The following is a 17,313-nucleotide window of genomic DNA, read 5'->3' on the forward strand; positions in this document are numbered from 1 at the left end:
CTGGGAGCCCTCGGGAAGGGCCGGGAACCAGCGGGGTCACAGGCTTGGCGCCCCGCGGAGGCCGGGCGCCCCGGGCCTGACCCGCGCCCTGCCTGGCGGGGCCACCCTCGACCGGGGAGGCTCCCAGACCCGGCACCCGCTTCCTCCCCGGGGCGGGGCCGGCGGCCACGGGCCAAGCGCCGTAAAATTTAAAGAGGTGAGAGAGACACTTCGCAGAAACCTCAGCAGCGCGGGGAAATGAAATAAGGCCTCCCCCCGGGGCGCCTCCCCCGCCCGCGCCGCCCGCCCCGGGGCGCCCGGAGGGTCCAGGTGCCGGCCCGCGCTCCACACCCTCCCCTGGCGGGGGAGAGACGCTGCCCTCCGCTGTCCCCAGCCCCGGAGAGCCAGGTCCACGCCGGGATGTGGACCTCCGCCAGCCGCGCAGTCCCCGCGGGACCGAGGCTGGACCCGGTGCTTGTCCCCTTCCAGGGCAGACAGCGTCCCCTCCCCCACGTGGAAAACGGACCCAGAAATCGCCCCCGACTTGTCCCCGTGCCTTTCTCGGGTGTCCGCTGGTGGGTCTGGTTCCTGCCGCCCCTCCCTCCGCGCGCCGTCTGCGAGCCCCCCTCCCCGCCCCGTCTGTCCCCCCGTGATGGATGGAGCCTTCAGGGAACCAGCGCGGGCGGGCTCGGCTCGGGCGGAAATGAAGAGGATAAGATCTGCGAGGCGAGCCGCCCGTGACACCGTGATATCCGCCCCGCTCGCTGCGCTCGGGGTGATGGATGGGGCGGAGCTCCCCCCTCCGGGCACCGACAGACGGAGGGACCCCGCCCCGGAACCCCGCCCCCGCGCGCGCGCACACACACACTCATGCACACGCGCGCGCACAAACACACACACACACACACACACACACACACACACACACCACCCCCACCCCCAGCGGCGCCCCTCCCAGAAACTCCGCACTGCGGTCACACACGAGGCATTCTCAACTCTCTACACACACACACACTCACACACACTGTCCCGCACATATCTGGCTGTGCCCCTCACGCACTGTCCCTCTTCACACCTCCTAGCACTCTAGCACTCACAGGAGCAAGACTGTTCTTAGGCAAACCACACCTTACTCATTTGTCCATAACACTGCCTCCTCCCTGCCACGTTCACACATCCAGGCAGACTGCACACCTTCCCACCAAAATGAGCTCTTGAACTTTCTGGGTCATGCAAGAGGAGGGTGCGACCATTGTGAAACTCAGCCGTGGGCAGGGGTCTTGGAACAGGAGTTTTACAATAGCTGCCAGATGTGATCACCATCTTATTGGTCCATTAAACAGGTCTGGCTTGGCATTGGACTGGGGCAGCTGTGAGGCCAGTAAGGTCCAAACAGTCCTCACCATCAATGTTACCATGGTTACCATCTTAGCACTATCACTCAGCAACATTGCTGTTACTATGGTTACAGGCGCCCCATCTCTCTTCACTGCATTGCTACCATTTGATTCCCATCACCATTACCATTCATTCATTCACTCTGGGTATGCACTCACCCCCTCAATTTATTCATCAGTTAAGGATACAGAGATGAGTAAGTTGGGAACCTTTGGGAACACGTAGCTGAGGGGGGAACCAGAGAGGTAAGCAACCAGCAGTATGACACATTCTACAGAGCCTGTGGATGGTAGGGCAGGAAGCAGGGCAGGGAGGGCAACGGTGAGAAAAAAGGCACGAAGCCATCACCAGCATCGTGATCACCATGCGGGGCTCTGGGTGCTTGGAGAAATGTACACGCTGAGGTCAGAGGCAGGCAGTAAGGGGGGCCACTTGGGATTACACTCTGAGGGTTCTTTAATGACCCGTGGTTGTCCATGGCATGTAGTGAAGAACAGTGCTCTGGGAATCTGACAGACTTGGGTTTGAGTCCTGACCCTGCCCCCAATTTAGGACTTGAAGCACACCATTTCTTCACAGTTGTCCTTGAAAATGAAACTGACCAAATTATATTATTCTATTATGTGCACGTACAAATATGTAACAACAAATGCCATTGTGCATAATTATAATGCACCAATAAAAGACTAAGAAAAAGTGCTTTGGGAGTCATTGTTTTTCTTTTTGTTATTTTGCTCCCACGCATGAGAGCTTTGGAGAATCACCAACATTAACTCTTTTTGCCTCTAGGGGAGCTCACGTTCCTCTCTTCCCCAACCTTCCTCCTCACCCACACCCAGGAGGAACCAATATGGGTTAGAATACTTTTGATCCTCCCTAGGCTGAATCCTTGGGTGTGGAACCCGCTGATACTGAGGGCCAACAGTCCTCTTGTGTGCATATTTATATGAATGAATCATTCTCAACTTGAGTTCCCTCAACATTTATTTTCTGAGATTTGCCCATGTTGATACGTGTAGCCCTGGTTAATTGATGTTAATTGATTTTACGATGAATAGCCAGCCCTCTGTATGAAAATACCGCAATCTCATCGTGTACTCCACTACAGAGAGATATACACACTGTTCTGATTTTGTTGCAATTGCAAATGATCCTGCAATGAACATTTTTGTACATGTCTCTTTGTGTGTAATAGTAAAAAATTCCAGGTGTATTTATTAAAAAGAGAAATTGCTGGGTCTATGAATGTATACATTGCCAAGTTGCAGTATTTCTAAACTACTCTCCAAATCCATTGCACTAATCTACCAGCAGTGTTCCGGAATCTTCCTTCCCACATCCTTGCTACTACTTGGTACTGCTGGACTTTAAAATTTTCTGCACATTCGAAGGATGTGATGGGGGGCACTGTTTGTTAATTTTTTTTTTCTTTTTCAATTATTAGTGAAATTAAGCATCTTTTCTTTTTTATGGGAAATTTCCCATTTTCTCCTTTGTATGTTAACTGTTTGTACCCTTTGTCCATCTTTCTACTTTTTTGCCTTTATCTTAGTGGGTTGAAAAAGTTCCTTATGTAATCTGAATATTAACCTTTTATAGATTTTAGTTTAGAAATATTTTTCCCACTTTGTGATTTTAAAAAAACTTTTGTGAAGTGTTATCTTCTAATTTTATTTTACTTTCAAATGACAAATATTAATTGTATATGTTATGAATTTAGGAGCTACAGCTTATGTTTTGATATGTTTGTGGAATGATTAAATATACATTGTGGAATGATTAAATCGAGAGGAAAGTCAAATTTATCTGTCTTCATGGTTGGTGTTTTCTTTCCTCCCTCCCTTCCTTCCTTCTGTCTTCCCCCCTCCCCCCCCCACCTTTTTTTTTGTGGGTGCTGGGGATTGAACCCAGGGCCTTATGCTTTCAAGGGAGACACTCTACCAACTGAGCTACATCCCCACTTCCTCTTCTTTTCCTCTTCTTCTTCTCCTCCTTCTTCCTCTTCTTGTTTCCTCCCCACCACCACTACCTCTTATCTCTTTCCTATGCTTAAGAAATCTTTCCCTAGACTGGGTGTGGAGGCACACACCTGTAATCCCAGCGACTTGGGAGGCTGAGGCAGGAGGATCACAGGTTCAAAGTCAGCCTAAGCAATGTAGCAAGGTCCTAAGCAACAGAGACCCCGTTTCAAAAAAAAAAAAAGCTGGGGATGTGGCTCAGCAGTTAAGTGCCTTTGGGTTCAATCAAGGAAGGAAGGAAGGAAGGAAGGAAGGAAGGAAGGAAGGAAGGAAGGAAGGAAGGAAGGAAGGGTGGGCAAATAAATAAATAAATCTTCCCTATCCAACAACATGAAATAGTCCTTTAATACCTTCTTCTAATTAAAGTCTTTTTTTTTTTTTTCTTTTTCCATTTGGGCTTTTAATCACCTAGAATTTATTTTTGCACATGGCCGTCCATATATTATTTATTATTTTATATTTGTTTTCATATTGTTAGCCAATTGTTCCAGCACTATATAATTAATACATGGCTCCCTCTTCCCCACTGATTCATGAAGCTGTCATGTCATATACAGACTTCCCATATGGGTAACTCGGTTTCTGGTCTCTGCTTTGTGCTCCATAGACATGAGATCTGTTTGTTTATCCCTGTTTCGATGCTCATATCCATAAAAGAGATCTTGATGGATGGCAGATATGACAGAGACTAGCTTGCTTCTCATTACAGCTGTTTCCTCTTGTTCCTGGGACACTGCTGGGCTCTATCTCACAGACTCCCCCTAAGTTGGTGTGGCCACATACATGAGTTCTGGCCAAGGATGTGAAAGAAGCCATGTGCTTTTTCTAGGCACTGCTTATAAAACCTCCCATTCATAACCCATCATCACCTTTGCTACAAACCAGCACGGTGACCTGGAAAGGTGGAAGCCCAAACTGTAAGAAACTTGGGTCTCTGAATTGCCTCTTAAAGGAGAGCTGACCAGGGCTGAGGTTGTGGCTCAGTGGTAGAGCACTTGTCTGTCATGTGTGAGGCACTATGTTCAATTCTCAGCACCACATAAAAAATAAATAAATAAAATAAAGGTATTGCATCCATCTACAACTAAAACTATTTTTTAAAAAAAGGAGATCTGATCACTATCAGAGAAATCCATTTTGGATTTTACATAAGCCAGAAATAAACTTTTATCCTATTTGACCCTCAGACATGTTGGGGTTGGTTTGTTTCAGCAGCTAGTGTCACTCTAATACAGTATGGCCTAGTGTCTCCCTTGCCCCTTGTTCCTCCACTTTAAAACTCTCATGGCCAGGATGGGGGTGTAACTCGATTGTAGAGCACTTGCTTAGCATGTGCAAGGCCTTGGATTCCATCACCAGCACTGCAATTAACTCACTAAATAAAATAAAATTGTCTTGGCTATTCTTGGGTTTTATCCTCATAGGAATTTTCAGATCATTGGCTGGGTTCCTTTAAAACAAAACAAAACAAAACAAAAAAAAAACAAAAAAAAAAAACCTTTCTGGGTCTTTGGTTTGAATTCTAATTAATTTCAATTTTAATTGCTGGAGATTTACTCTCTTTACAATCCTGAGTCTTTCCATTCATAAACATAGTTCATTTATTTTTATATTATTCATTAGATATAATTTGATTAGATTTTACTAAGTCAGTGAAGCTTTATGATTTATGATTTATCTTTCACATAGGTCTTCATGTCTTCTGTTATGTTTAGTTGGTTTTGTTGCCACAGCGAATATTTTTCCTTTTTGTATTCTGTGTCCTAATTAGTTGGGGCTACTGTACAGGGATCCCACTGGTTTTTGAATATTTATCTTGTATCTGGTAACCTTGCTAAATTCTTCCCTTAGTTGTAACAATGTATATTTGGGTGGAGGGGTTCAATGAAGAAAATCATGTCAAAGATGTCTCCAGTGGCTGATTTCATCTGCCGAGGACTCGGTTACCCAAGATGTGTATGGCTCCCTCCTGTGTGACCTCCAGGTCTATGTTCCAATGTCATTGGTTAGCAGCCCTCCCCTGACCTTCTATATAGCTGATGCACATGCCTGGCTCTCCTCTCTTGACCTTTGCTTTTGTTCTTCTTAGAACTGACCTAAGTTATTGGTTTATTTCCATCTGCCTTCTCTGCCAGAAGGTAAGCTCCAGGAAAGCAAAAATCCCTTTGACTTTGTGCTGAAAAGAAATAAGCAGAAGGAGATATGAAAGAATAAATTTGACATTATTTATTTTTTAAAAATCATACATTGATTTAAGCATCATGAGAAACCGAAGTAAGTGAAACCACAAATAATATCAATTTTTTTCTTTCCTATCCCTTTCCTCTTATTTCTTTTCAACACAAAAGCAAAAGGATTGCTTCTAATATTTCACCATTGAAATCTTTAAAGTAGGTTTTGGTAGGTTCACTTGATCAAGTTAAAAAGTTTTACTTAAATGTAAGGTTTTCCATGAATATAATTTTCCATGGACATAGGGTTTTCTAAGAGTTTAAATATTTTATTATGATTTCACATGGTTTTTCTCCATCTTTTGAAATTAAAAACTGTTTTTAGTTTTCATCTGTTAATATGGTGAATTGTTCCAATAGATTTACTAATATTAAAGCAGTATTATGTTCCTGGGATAAATTTAATTTAATCTTAGTATATTTTTAGTATAAATTTAAAGATTCCTTTTGCCAACATTTTAAAAGAATTTTTGCGTCTATGTTCATAAGTGAGATCGGCCTATCGTTTTCGTTTTCTCAGTTTTTTTCAGATCTGGTTGCAATGTTATCTTGGCCACAGAAAAGAAGGTAGAGGTGGTCATCCCTTCCAGTTCTGTCCATGAAACAGTTTTAATTTAGAAAGGAGTTATCTATTTCTTGGAGTTTTAATATAACTCACCTTTAAAAAATCCAAGTTCTGATATTTTCATTGTGGTTAAATTCTTAAGTGGATATAGGTCTACTTAAATTTGCCATTTTTTTTTCTGAAGCTAATATTGATCATTCTTCAGATGTCTATTTCATAAGAATTTATAAATGTATTGGCATAGTAGCAAAGTACCCCCAAATGATCCTTTTATCTCTATTGTCTCTGAATTGTTGTCCTTCTTTAAAATTTTCTCTTTTCCTTCATTAGCCTTGCTAGAGTCTGTCTCTTTTATCAGAATTATTTTTTCAAAGAACTAATTTTTGGTGGTGTTGATAATTTCTGTTACTTCTTTTTTTTTTTTTTGATTCATTTTTCTTTCCTCTTGATTGAAAATTCAGTTCAATTATTTTAAGTCATTTGGGGCTTTTTTGTTTTGTTTTGGTTTGGTTTGGTTTGGTTTTGGTACTGGGGATTGAACCTGGGGCACTTAACCACTAAACCACATCCCCAACCCTTTTTATTTTTAGTTTTGAGACAAAGTCTTGCTTAGTTTGTTAGGGTCTCCCTAAGTTGCTGAGGCTGGCTTCGAACTTGTGATCCTCCTGCCTCAGCCTCCCAAGTTGCTATATTACAGGCATTTGTCACCATGTCCTGCTTGTTTACTTTTTGAGTCTTCTTTAATGTGTTAGAATGGGTTGATGGTTATAGACATCCCACACCTGCATGAAGAGACTGTTTATTCTCCATTTGCTACATTCAGAATTTTACATGAGTTCTTTACATTAGCTTGTTTAATTTTAAGACAGGGTCTTGCTAAGTTGCAGAAGCTGGCCTTGAACTTGTGGTGCTCCTGTTTCAGCCTCCTGAGTTGGATTACAGATGGGCATTACCATGCCCAGATACATTAGCTTATTAATTCTGTTGTTTAGACTCCCATCTTCTTTATTCTTACTCATTTATTTTTCTTATTCCATTGCTTTTTAAAAATGTCTTATTTTTTTAGTTGCAGATGGACACAATACCTTTATTTAGTTATTTTTATGTGGTGCTGAGGGTCAAAGTCAGTGCCTCATACATGCGAGGCAAGCGCTCTACCCCTGAGCCACAACCCCTGCCCATTCCATTGCTTTTGAATGTGTTAAAATCTTCCAGTAGAATCAAGGATTTGTTCATTTTTGCTTACTTCATGCTGGGCACTCCAGGTAGGATCAGATGTTCTGAGGAAGTTCTTTTCATCATTCCTTGTCACTCTCTTTTCTTAGGGTTGCTTTTGCCCTGCAGTTTAGTTTAGCTAACATTGCTGCACTGGTTCTCTTTTCATTAGTGTCTCCTCATTACCATGTGTCTCTTCCCATCCATTTGCCACAGCCCATGTCATTTTTTAGATGTGTCTTTGAAAAGAGCATTTATAACTAAATTCTAAAACCAATCTTTTTTTTTTTTTTTTGGTACTGGGGATTGAACTCTGGGACACTCAACCACTGAGCCACATCCCCAGACCTATTTTGTATTTTATTTAGAGACAGGGTCTCACTGAGTTGCTCAGCTTTTGTTGAGGCTGGCTTTGAACTTGTGATCCTCCTGCCTCAGACTCCCAAGCTGCTGGGATTACAGGTGTGTGTCACCACACCCAACATGAACAGCTTTTAATAAGTGAATTTAATTTGTTTACATTTGATGTGACTGTTATTTTATTTGCAATTATTTACAACTTCTTATTCTGTGTTTGTGTGGGTCTCAACTATGTATTTCTTTGTTCCTTATTTCTTTCTTTTTTACCTTCCATCAAATCAATCATTTTTCCTTTTTTTCCTCAATGGGTTTATAAGTTATATATCTATTCACATTATTTGGGTAGTTATTCTTAAAATTGAATGTAATTAACACAACGAAGTTGAGCTAATGCCAACATATACATATACATATAATATACATTATACATATTTCATAATAATATAAGGACAAAGACTTTTAGTTCACATGTCACCCTTGTCTCCCATATTTTTATTGTCTAGCACTTAGTGTCACCTCATTTTTGACTCTTCCATTAGTCGGCCAGTTATGTTTTATAGCTGAGGCTTACCATATTTTATCAAATTTAAGATGTCATCAATTGAAGGAACACTATTATTTTATGCACCTCTAAGAAATAAAAAGGGTGACGTCAGCAAAAATGGCAGAGTAAGGATGTCGGGAAAATTCCTTCCTCCATAAAAGCCATGAAAACACTAGCAAAAATTGTCAGAAACAACTTTTTCAGAACTCTGGAAATTAACCAAAGGCTTGCAGCAATCTGGGGAGTGTTTATTTTAAAAGAAAAAAAAAAAAAAAGAGTCCTATAGCTGAATCTCAGTCAGAACAGTAAGCTTTATTGCCTTTTAAACTTCCCTGTTTCCATCTGCCCTGCCCAACTCTGCAGTAGCCTTTTTACTTACTGCAATTACAGTGAAAACCAGCAGCCTGGTAGCCATTAGAAGGGGCAGAATGAGTTGGAGCATCTTCAAAGCCCCCTTCCCAGAAAATAGTCATTATTTGACCTATTTGGCGGTTCCATAGAAGATCCCACATACAAAGTTGGCTTTATTTGACCCAACTCAGCTCAAATAACCTTCCTTCAGGGGCTCATGCCAAAAAAAGAAAAAGAAAAAAAAGAAAAAAAAAATTAGAGGCAATTGTTGAACATTAGGTCCCTTAGGCTACAATAATGGGACAAAAAGAAGCTGACCAAAAAGCTTAAAAGGAAAATATGGGGGAATGGAATGACTATTGGGGGTTTTGGAAAAGTTCTGACATACCCCAGGAAATCAAGAAGGCCACACACGTGCACAGGAGTGTGCACGTGCTCAGGAAAAACGTGACAAGGACTTAAGCTCTCGCCTCTGGCTAACCTTGAGACTCTGTGCACATTGTATTGTGTAAGGGAAGGTGGAGCTGTATACTGCCCGTCTGAACGATGAAGGTTTGCTCCAGCCCAAGCGTGCATGCGCACTCACACTCACTCAGAAAGACTTAAAGACTTGATGGTTCCAGGCATTTAGGGAAATATTTGTCGAATTATTAGCTCACCACTAACCAGAGACTTCAGTGGTCACATGTGAGAAAGAACATAGATTTTTCAGAAGTAGTTCAGAAAACTCACAAAACAAACAGCCAAAAACTATCATGACAACAAATCCCAGGGGAAGAAGAAGGAGGAATTGGATTTACTGACCTGCCACATTAAATTATTTGAATTGTCCAATTCTCAACACAAAAATGAGACATGCAAAGAAACGAGGAAATATGGGCCCACAAACAGGAAAAAAGCCGTCAATTGCAACTGTTCCTATGAAAACCCAGATGTTGTACTTATGAGAAAAAGGCTCTACATCAGCTATTTCAAGTGTGTTCAAAGAACTAAAAGAAATGACATCTAAAACACTAAAGGGAAGTATGAGAATAATGTCAAATAGAGAATATCAATAAAGAGATAGAAGTTATAGAAAATAATCAAATGGAAATTTTAGAGTTCAAAAATTAAAATAACTGAAGTGAAAAATTCACTATGGGGACTCAACAGTGGATCTGAATAAGTGGAAGAAAGAATAAGCAAACTTGAAGATAGATCAATTGAGGTTCTCCACTATGGAAAACCAAATGAAAAGAAAATGAAGAAATATAGACAGAAATATAGAGACCTCTGAGATGTCACAGTATATAAATGTGTAAAGAGAATGTTCCAGAAGAAGAGATAGAAAGAGAAATGAAGAATATTTGAAGAAGAAATGGCCAGAAACTTCCCAAATTTGACAAATAACACTAATATGCACCTCCAAGAAACTCAGGAAACTCCAAACCAGGTAAAATCAAAGAGATCCACACCCAGACACAACAAAAAAATAACTCATCACACACAAGGGATCCTCCAACAAGATTAATAGCTGATTTCTCGCTAGACTCCAAGGAGGCCAGGTAATAGTGAGATGGCATATCCAAGTACTGAAAGAATAAAAACCCAAGTCAAATAAGACTTACGTATCTAGCAAACCTGTCCTTCAAAAATGAAGGAGAAAATAAGACATTCCCACATAAAGAAAAACTAAGAAAATGTATCAGTATTAGCTCTACCCTGCCCTACAAGAAGTGGTTAAAGGGATTTTCCAGTGAAAGGACCAAAACGACAGGAATGCCAAACAGTTATTCCAATGCACATGAAGAAATAACGGTCACTATTAAAGGGAGGCAACTATAAAAAGGAGTATAAACATATTTTTTGTTTGTAACTTTTTCTCCTATATGATTTAAAGGAAAAAATATACCTGAATAGATCAATAATTATAAATTCATGTATTTATACATTCGATGTATAAAGATGTAATTTCTATGACAGTAACATCTGAAAGAAGGGAGTGGGAACAGAGCTATGTAGGATGAAAAATTTCTACTACTATAATTAAATTGGCATTAAAATGAATTAGATTATTATAAATAATTAATTCTAATCCTTCAGGCAACCACTAAAAAATAACTCAAATAAACAAATAAAAGACACAACAAGGGAATGAAAATAGTATACAAATTAGACAGTAATAGAGGAAGAAAAAGGTCAAAGGGCATATAGAAAACAAGCAGCAAATTTTCAGATGTAAATACTACCTTATTGGTGACTACATTAAATGTAAGTGGATTGGACACTCCAATAAAAATACAGAGATTGGGAGAATGGGTTAAAAAAAAAACAATCTAACCCATGTACTATCTCTTGTACTTCAGATTCAAACATACAAATAGGTTGAAAGTAAAAGAATAGAAATCGATACACTATATTAACAGTAAACAAAAGAGATCTGGAGTGGTTATCCTATTGGACAAAACAGACTTTTAGATAGAAAGTGTTATTAGAGACAAAGAAGGTCATTTTATAATAATAAAAGGAGCTATTCTTGAAGGAGATATGACAATTATAAATATAAATGAATTTAATAACAGAATCCCAAAATAATGAAGTAAAAACTGACAGAATTGAAAGGAGAAATGGACAATCCAACATTTGTAATTGGAGACTTTAAGTACCCAATTTCAATCATGATTGGAACATATACCCAGAAGAATAACAAAGAAATATAAGACTTGAAAAATGCCATTCGATAAATAGACACCAACAGAACACTCTTGTTCAACAATAGCAGAACACACACCCTTGCCAAGTGCACATGGAATATTCTCCAGGGTAGGCCGTTTGTTAGGCCACCAAACAAGTCTCAACAAATTAAAAATATTGGAATCAAAGTGTCTTTTCTAACCACAATCGAACGAAATTCAAAGGGGCTAGGGATATTGCTTAATGGTAGAGCACCTGCCTAGCATGTGTTAGGCCCTGGGGGAAATTCACAGATATGTGGAAATTTGACAAACGATTCTATGGGTCAAAAAAGAAATCACAGGGGACGTTAGAAAATACTTTGAGATGGATTAAAATGAAAACACAGAATACTAAACTTGGGAAATGTATTATTATCAATACCTATATTAAAATAGAAAGCTATCAGAACAGCAACCTAAATTTTCATCTTAAGAAACTAGAAAAAAAAAAAAAAGAAAATAGAAAAAGAAGACTAGAGAAGTCTTAAGAAGCTAGAAAAAGAAGACTAAAAGAAAGAAACTAAAATAAAGCAGAAAGAAAAATAAATAAATATTAAAATAGAAATAAATGCAGTAAACAATAAAAACAGTAGAAAAAATACAAAGGAAAATTGACTTTTTGAAAAGATTGATAACATTAACAGTCTTTAGCATGTCTGCTCAAGAAAAAAAGAAAGGCCTTTCCTCCAGAACTGCCATCTTCCAATAATTCTCCAAAAAGACGAACACAAAAGGGAAAGAGGAGAGGAACCGATGTATGTTCTCTAGGCCTTTTAGAGAACTTGGAGGGTCTGGGGTTGTGGCTCAGTGGTAGTGTGCTCGCCTGGCATGCGTGGGGCCCTGGCACCACATAAAAATAAAATAAAGGGATTGTGTCCACCTACGACTAAAATAAAATATTTTAAAAAACCATGGAGTTGTTACTTTAGCCACATATATGTGAATCTTCAAGAAGGGCAACATTGTAGACATTAGGGAATGGGTACTGTTCACAAAAAGGAATGCCCCACACAGGTTATCATGGCAAGACTGGAGAGTCTACAATGTTACCCAGCATGCTGCTGGCATTGTTGTGAATAAGCAAGTTAAGGGCACCATTCTTGCCAGGAGAATTAATGTGCGTATTGAGCATATTAACATTCTAAGAGCCGAGACAGCTTCCTGACACTGGTGAAGGAAAATGATCAGAAAAAGAAGGAAGCCAAAGAGAAAGCTACCTGCGTTCAGCTGAAGCGCCAGTCTGCTCCACCCAGAGAAGCACGTTTTGTAAGAACGAATGGAAAGGAGCCTGAGCTGCTGGAAACTATTCCCTAGAATTCATGGCACAATAAATCTAAAAATAAATAATAATAATAATAATAATAATAATAAATAATAAAAATAAATAATAAATCTAAAAATAAATAAATACATGCCTATGAACTTTTTTTAATAAAAAGAAGAAAAGAAGAAAAAAGAGAGAAGACTCAAATTACTAAAATCAGAAATGAAACAGAGTACTACTGACATTTCAGATATAAAAAGGATTATAAGGGAATACCATGAACAAATTAAATAAGTTATATGAAATGGATAAATTCCTAGAAAGACACAAACCACTGAACGCAAATTAAAAATTGAATTAGCTGGGGTTGGGGTTGTGGCTCAGTGGCAGAGCACTTGCTCAGCATTTGTGAGGCGCTGGGTTCAATTCTCAGCACCACATATAAATAAATAAAATAAAGGTCCATTGGCAACTAAAAAAATATTTTTTTAAAAAAATTTAATTAGCTGGGAATGGTGGCACATGCCCTTAATTCCAGCAGCTTAGGAGGTTGAGGCTTTGACAGGTTCAAAACCAGCTTCAGCAACTTAGCGAGGCCCAAAGCAATCTCAGGCTGGGGAAATGGCTCAGTGGTAAAGAGCCCCTTGATTCAGTTCTGGGTACAAAAAATATATATATTGAATTAACTGACGAGATTTATAATAATGAAAGAGGTCAAATCAGTAATTTAAAAATTTCCACAAAGAAAATTCTAGGACCAGATGGCTCTACTGCTGAATCTTGCCAGATGTTAAAGGAGAATTCACACAAATCCTTTCAAAAAATAGAAGAGGAAACATCCCAGGCGTTCTATAAATCCAGCATTAACCTGATACCAAGGCATTCTACAGAAAGAAAAGTACACATAGGAGTCCTTCACACAAGAGGATGACTGGCTAACTCTACAGACAGAATAGCAATAAAGAGCTGTCAGAGACAAGAAGGAAAAACCAACATTTTGAACCCTCTGAGTAATGAACTTGTCTCTAATCCACATGAACACTGGGACAAATATTTTACAACATGGGTTCATGTGTATTATCCACCTACTTCACTCCACCCACCTCACAGAAGAAAAACCATGTATTTCATTTACCCCAGATTTTATTGTTTCACTGAGAAAATAGTTAACTATTAGGATTTTCTTGTTTGGATTGTTTGCAACTCTAATAAACCCCAAATCAATAAAAAAAATACCCACAAACCAACAACATTTTAAAAGGATAATACGCCATGATCAAATGGGATTTCTCACAGGAATGCAAGATTGGTTTAATATATAAAAATCAATCTATGTAACATACCATATTAATAGAATAAAAGACAAAAGCCATGTCATCGGTAAGTATAGAAAACATTTGCCAAGAAAGAATAAGGTTGAGAGATTCTGATGCAATGCTTTCATTTGAAATAGATTTTTTATAGTTTTTTTTTTTTTTTAATTAGTGTCTTGTGGCTCTGCATAGTGGTGAGATTCACTGAGGTATGTTCATAAATGCACCGAGGAAGAGTAGGTTAGAGTCATTCCACCATTCTTATCCAGTCCTTCCTCCCTCGCCCCCAATTCCCTTCCTCTATTCCACTGATATTACTGAAAACGTTTTAAAAACACCTATTAGAGGACTTTTTTTTTTTTTGGATATAGATGTTAATCATTTATTACTCTTAGGAAAGTATAAAAGAAAAATACAAGTAAATTTAATTAATTATCATATTCCTAAAACTTCTTCATATTCAGAACAACTCTTCTGAAGAATTGGTCAATATAATCATATCAAAATATGGAAGAAACTCGAAGCTACCACAGCTCTCAATTCTACCATGGGTACCACTGGCTGTAGTCAGTATTTGTAACTTTCTTCTTCCACTCCATATGTCATATTCCCTTTGTTCTCAGCAAACACGCAACTGGTCGTGTCTCCTTGCTTGCAGGACGACCCTCGCCTTCATTTCTCAAGCATCTCTCTATGCCAGTAGCAATATTGCCTATTGCCTAGTATGAGTCAGTTTTTCATCACTGTAACAAAATATCTGACATAGGCTACTTAGGAAGAAGAGGTTTATTTAACTCACTCTCAGGTGGTTCAAGGGCATGGTGCTGGCATTGGCTTGGTTCTGGTGAGGGCCCTGTCTCTCAGCTGTGACATATCATGGCAGAGACATGTACACTGCACACAAAACTTATATAGCCAAACAGAAAGTCAGGAGAGGAATCGTGGTCCCACAATCCCTTCTGAGGGCATATCCCCATGGATTTGAGGATCTCCCACTGACTTCCCCTCTTAAAGATTTCACCCAATACCATTATTCCTCCAATGATGGTGGACCCTTGGGGAATACAATTCAACCACATACAAATCATGGAACCTGCATTGGGATGTTGTAATTCTTCATTAACCTTTATTTCAAGATATGAGAGAAGTATCCCCAGAAAACTTACTGTGTTTCAGAAACATTCCTCCCTGCCCCCATAATAGAAACCCATACTCCTGATCAATTCCAGGATCGTTCAATCAACCATTGTGGTAAATCTTCATTGCCTGTTGGCTCATTGGCATGGGAACTCTGTGTGGCCGGGTGGCTGACTCGGCTTCCAGTTTAATGGAAACACAGTGTGCCCACAAGAGGGAGCATTCCTCCCGTTGGAACCACGGTCTTTATCAGTATAGTCCAAAGTGTCAGGTACATGAAGCAAAAATTCTGTTAGTGAACCATTGGGGTAATAGTGAGAGGAGTCGTTCCCATTCCCACCTTTTGATCCCAGGACTTCAAATCCTGCTTATGGCATAAATTACACTGCATATTGGTCTCAATGATTCAGAACACACATCATACTCTGGAGGACTCTGCCTTAGCCCTACGAGGTGTTGGTACACCTGAGGAATGTTACCCCTCAGGGCTCAGTATTGCTCTCTGCTGTTACCAGGTAGACACTCAGCAGTAATCGCAGCCAAATCAGTTTTGGTGAGTGGAAATTCATGAAGCTGAGCGTGCCCACACATAATCTCCCTCTCTACCTGCACAGCCACTTTGTTCAACATCCCATGAGGAAGGACAGGATTGGTTGGCTGGGACCCAGAAAACTGGTCACCTTGTCACCTGAGTATTAAGATCCTTCTCTGCTAAGGTTTCTCTTTGAAGACAGTTTCACAGGACACAAATATCTTCACACTATGTTACACTTTGAAGTGTATTCACATATCTTTTCCCCAGATCTCTTTGTTACCAATTTCCAATCTTGTTCTTTCCAAGTCCCTAACCATCAACCAAAACATTAGCTACTATCTGCAACTAATTTTTATAAATCCCTAGATCTATGGGAGTGATCAGTCAATCAACCAGTATGAGTGGCTGAAAGCCATCTTTCTTTCCAAGCAAAACAGACAATGAGGTGCACGGCCCAGCTGTCCACTGGGAGGATTCCCTCCCCACTGCTCTTCAGAACCACCCCACAGTGAGGCGTTAGTACTGCAGTGGTTCAGCTACAGGTGGTTCCAGAATGCAGAACCATTTATTTTCCAATCTGAATAGTTTCGTTCTTAGTTAACTGGTCATGGGACCAACCGTAACTGGTCCTTATAGTTGAAGATTGAAAGCAAGAGGCAAGGCAGCAGAAGTAGGAACCACTTGCTGAAAGCAAGAGGCAAGGCAGCAGAAGTAGGAACCACTTGCTGATCCAACTTACATGTCCTGCTAGATCCACTCAACAATCACTTCCACCTGATGATGGAGGGGTGTGATATGATGATGTGAATGACCACAGAATCGTTTTGGGGCCCAGTGAGCCCACAGTGAGACAGACACATGCCAAAACTCAATTAATTACCAGTTATCCTCTTCTCTAATTGGTGGATCACAGTGTCATTTTGGGTCCCTAAGTATACAGTGACGCCCCCCCCCCAATCTATTTTTTCCCAAATGCACAGTCACTCTGGTAAATGGCTATAGGTCCCTTTAGAAAAGATTAGGACAAAGAGTTATAGCACATTAAAAAAAGTTCTAGAATACCTTTATTGACAGTGTAGTGTTCCTTTCTCAAAAGCCTCCCCATCATTCAAAAGGTTCTGGGTCTCTGAATGGACCTAAGTTGAAATTAGTTTGGAGAATATGGCTCTCTGTTGTGTTGATTCAGGTCTGACTTCGGTTCACTGGATGGAGAGTTTTTTCCTTAAATAAGTCAAGTAAGACATTAGCAGGCTGCCCATCTGCTTCAGTCCTAAGAATGCCACAGTCCACTAGCCAATGCTAAAGTGTCCTCCAGGTCAGACCACTCTGAGTGCTGCTTTGGCTTCCATTATAGTAAACATGCCTAACTTTGTTTCTTTCTAAATACCATCACTTGGTCCCTGCTACCCCAGGATCTTACTGTCCCCACTGAATTCAGAGAGTGTAATTTTATGACATCATTTCCCACTCTTGCAAGAAATGGACACTACACTGCTCTTAAGAGTTTCCGGGACTCCCTTCATCAGTGTATTCTTCCTTCTCTTTCTTATTTATTTATTTTGAGATGGGGGTCTTGCTATGTATGTTGCCCAGGCTAGCCTCAAATTCCTGGGCTCAAGCAATCCTCCTGCTCCAGCCTTCTGAGTATCTGGGGTGACAGGTGCATGTCACCACACCTGGTTTACTAAT

At 40.0% G+C, this 17,313-nt stretch overlaps 1 pseudogene across 1 annotated transcript; it reads left to right on the plus strand.

Annotated features, from left to right (window-relative positions):
• The first annotated feature begins 9,207 nt into the window (after window positions 1-9,207).
• LOC306645585 (large ribosomal subunit protein eL21-like) lies at window positions 9,208-12,716 on the plus strand (annotated as a pseudogene). Its single transcript has 3 exons — window positions 9,208-9,213; window positions 12,097-12,156; window positions 12,286-12,716. The product of its transcript is annotated as a large ribosomal subunit protein eL21-like (transcript).
• The last annotated feature ends 4,597 nt before the right edge of the window (window positions 12,717-17,313 follow it).

This window comes from Sciurus vulgaris (genome assembly GCF_902686455.1).
Source record: "Sciurus vulgaris genome assembly, chromosome: 15".
In the NCBI taxonomy this organism is placed as follows: domain Eukaryota; kingdom Metazoa; phylum Chordata; class Mammalia; order Rodentia; family Sciuridae; genus Sciurus; species Sciurus vulgaris.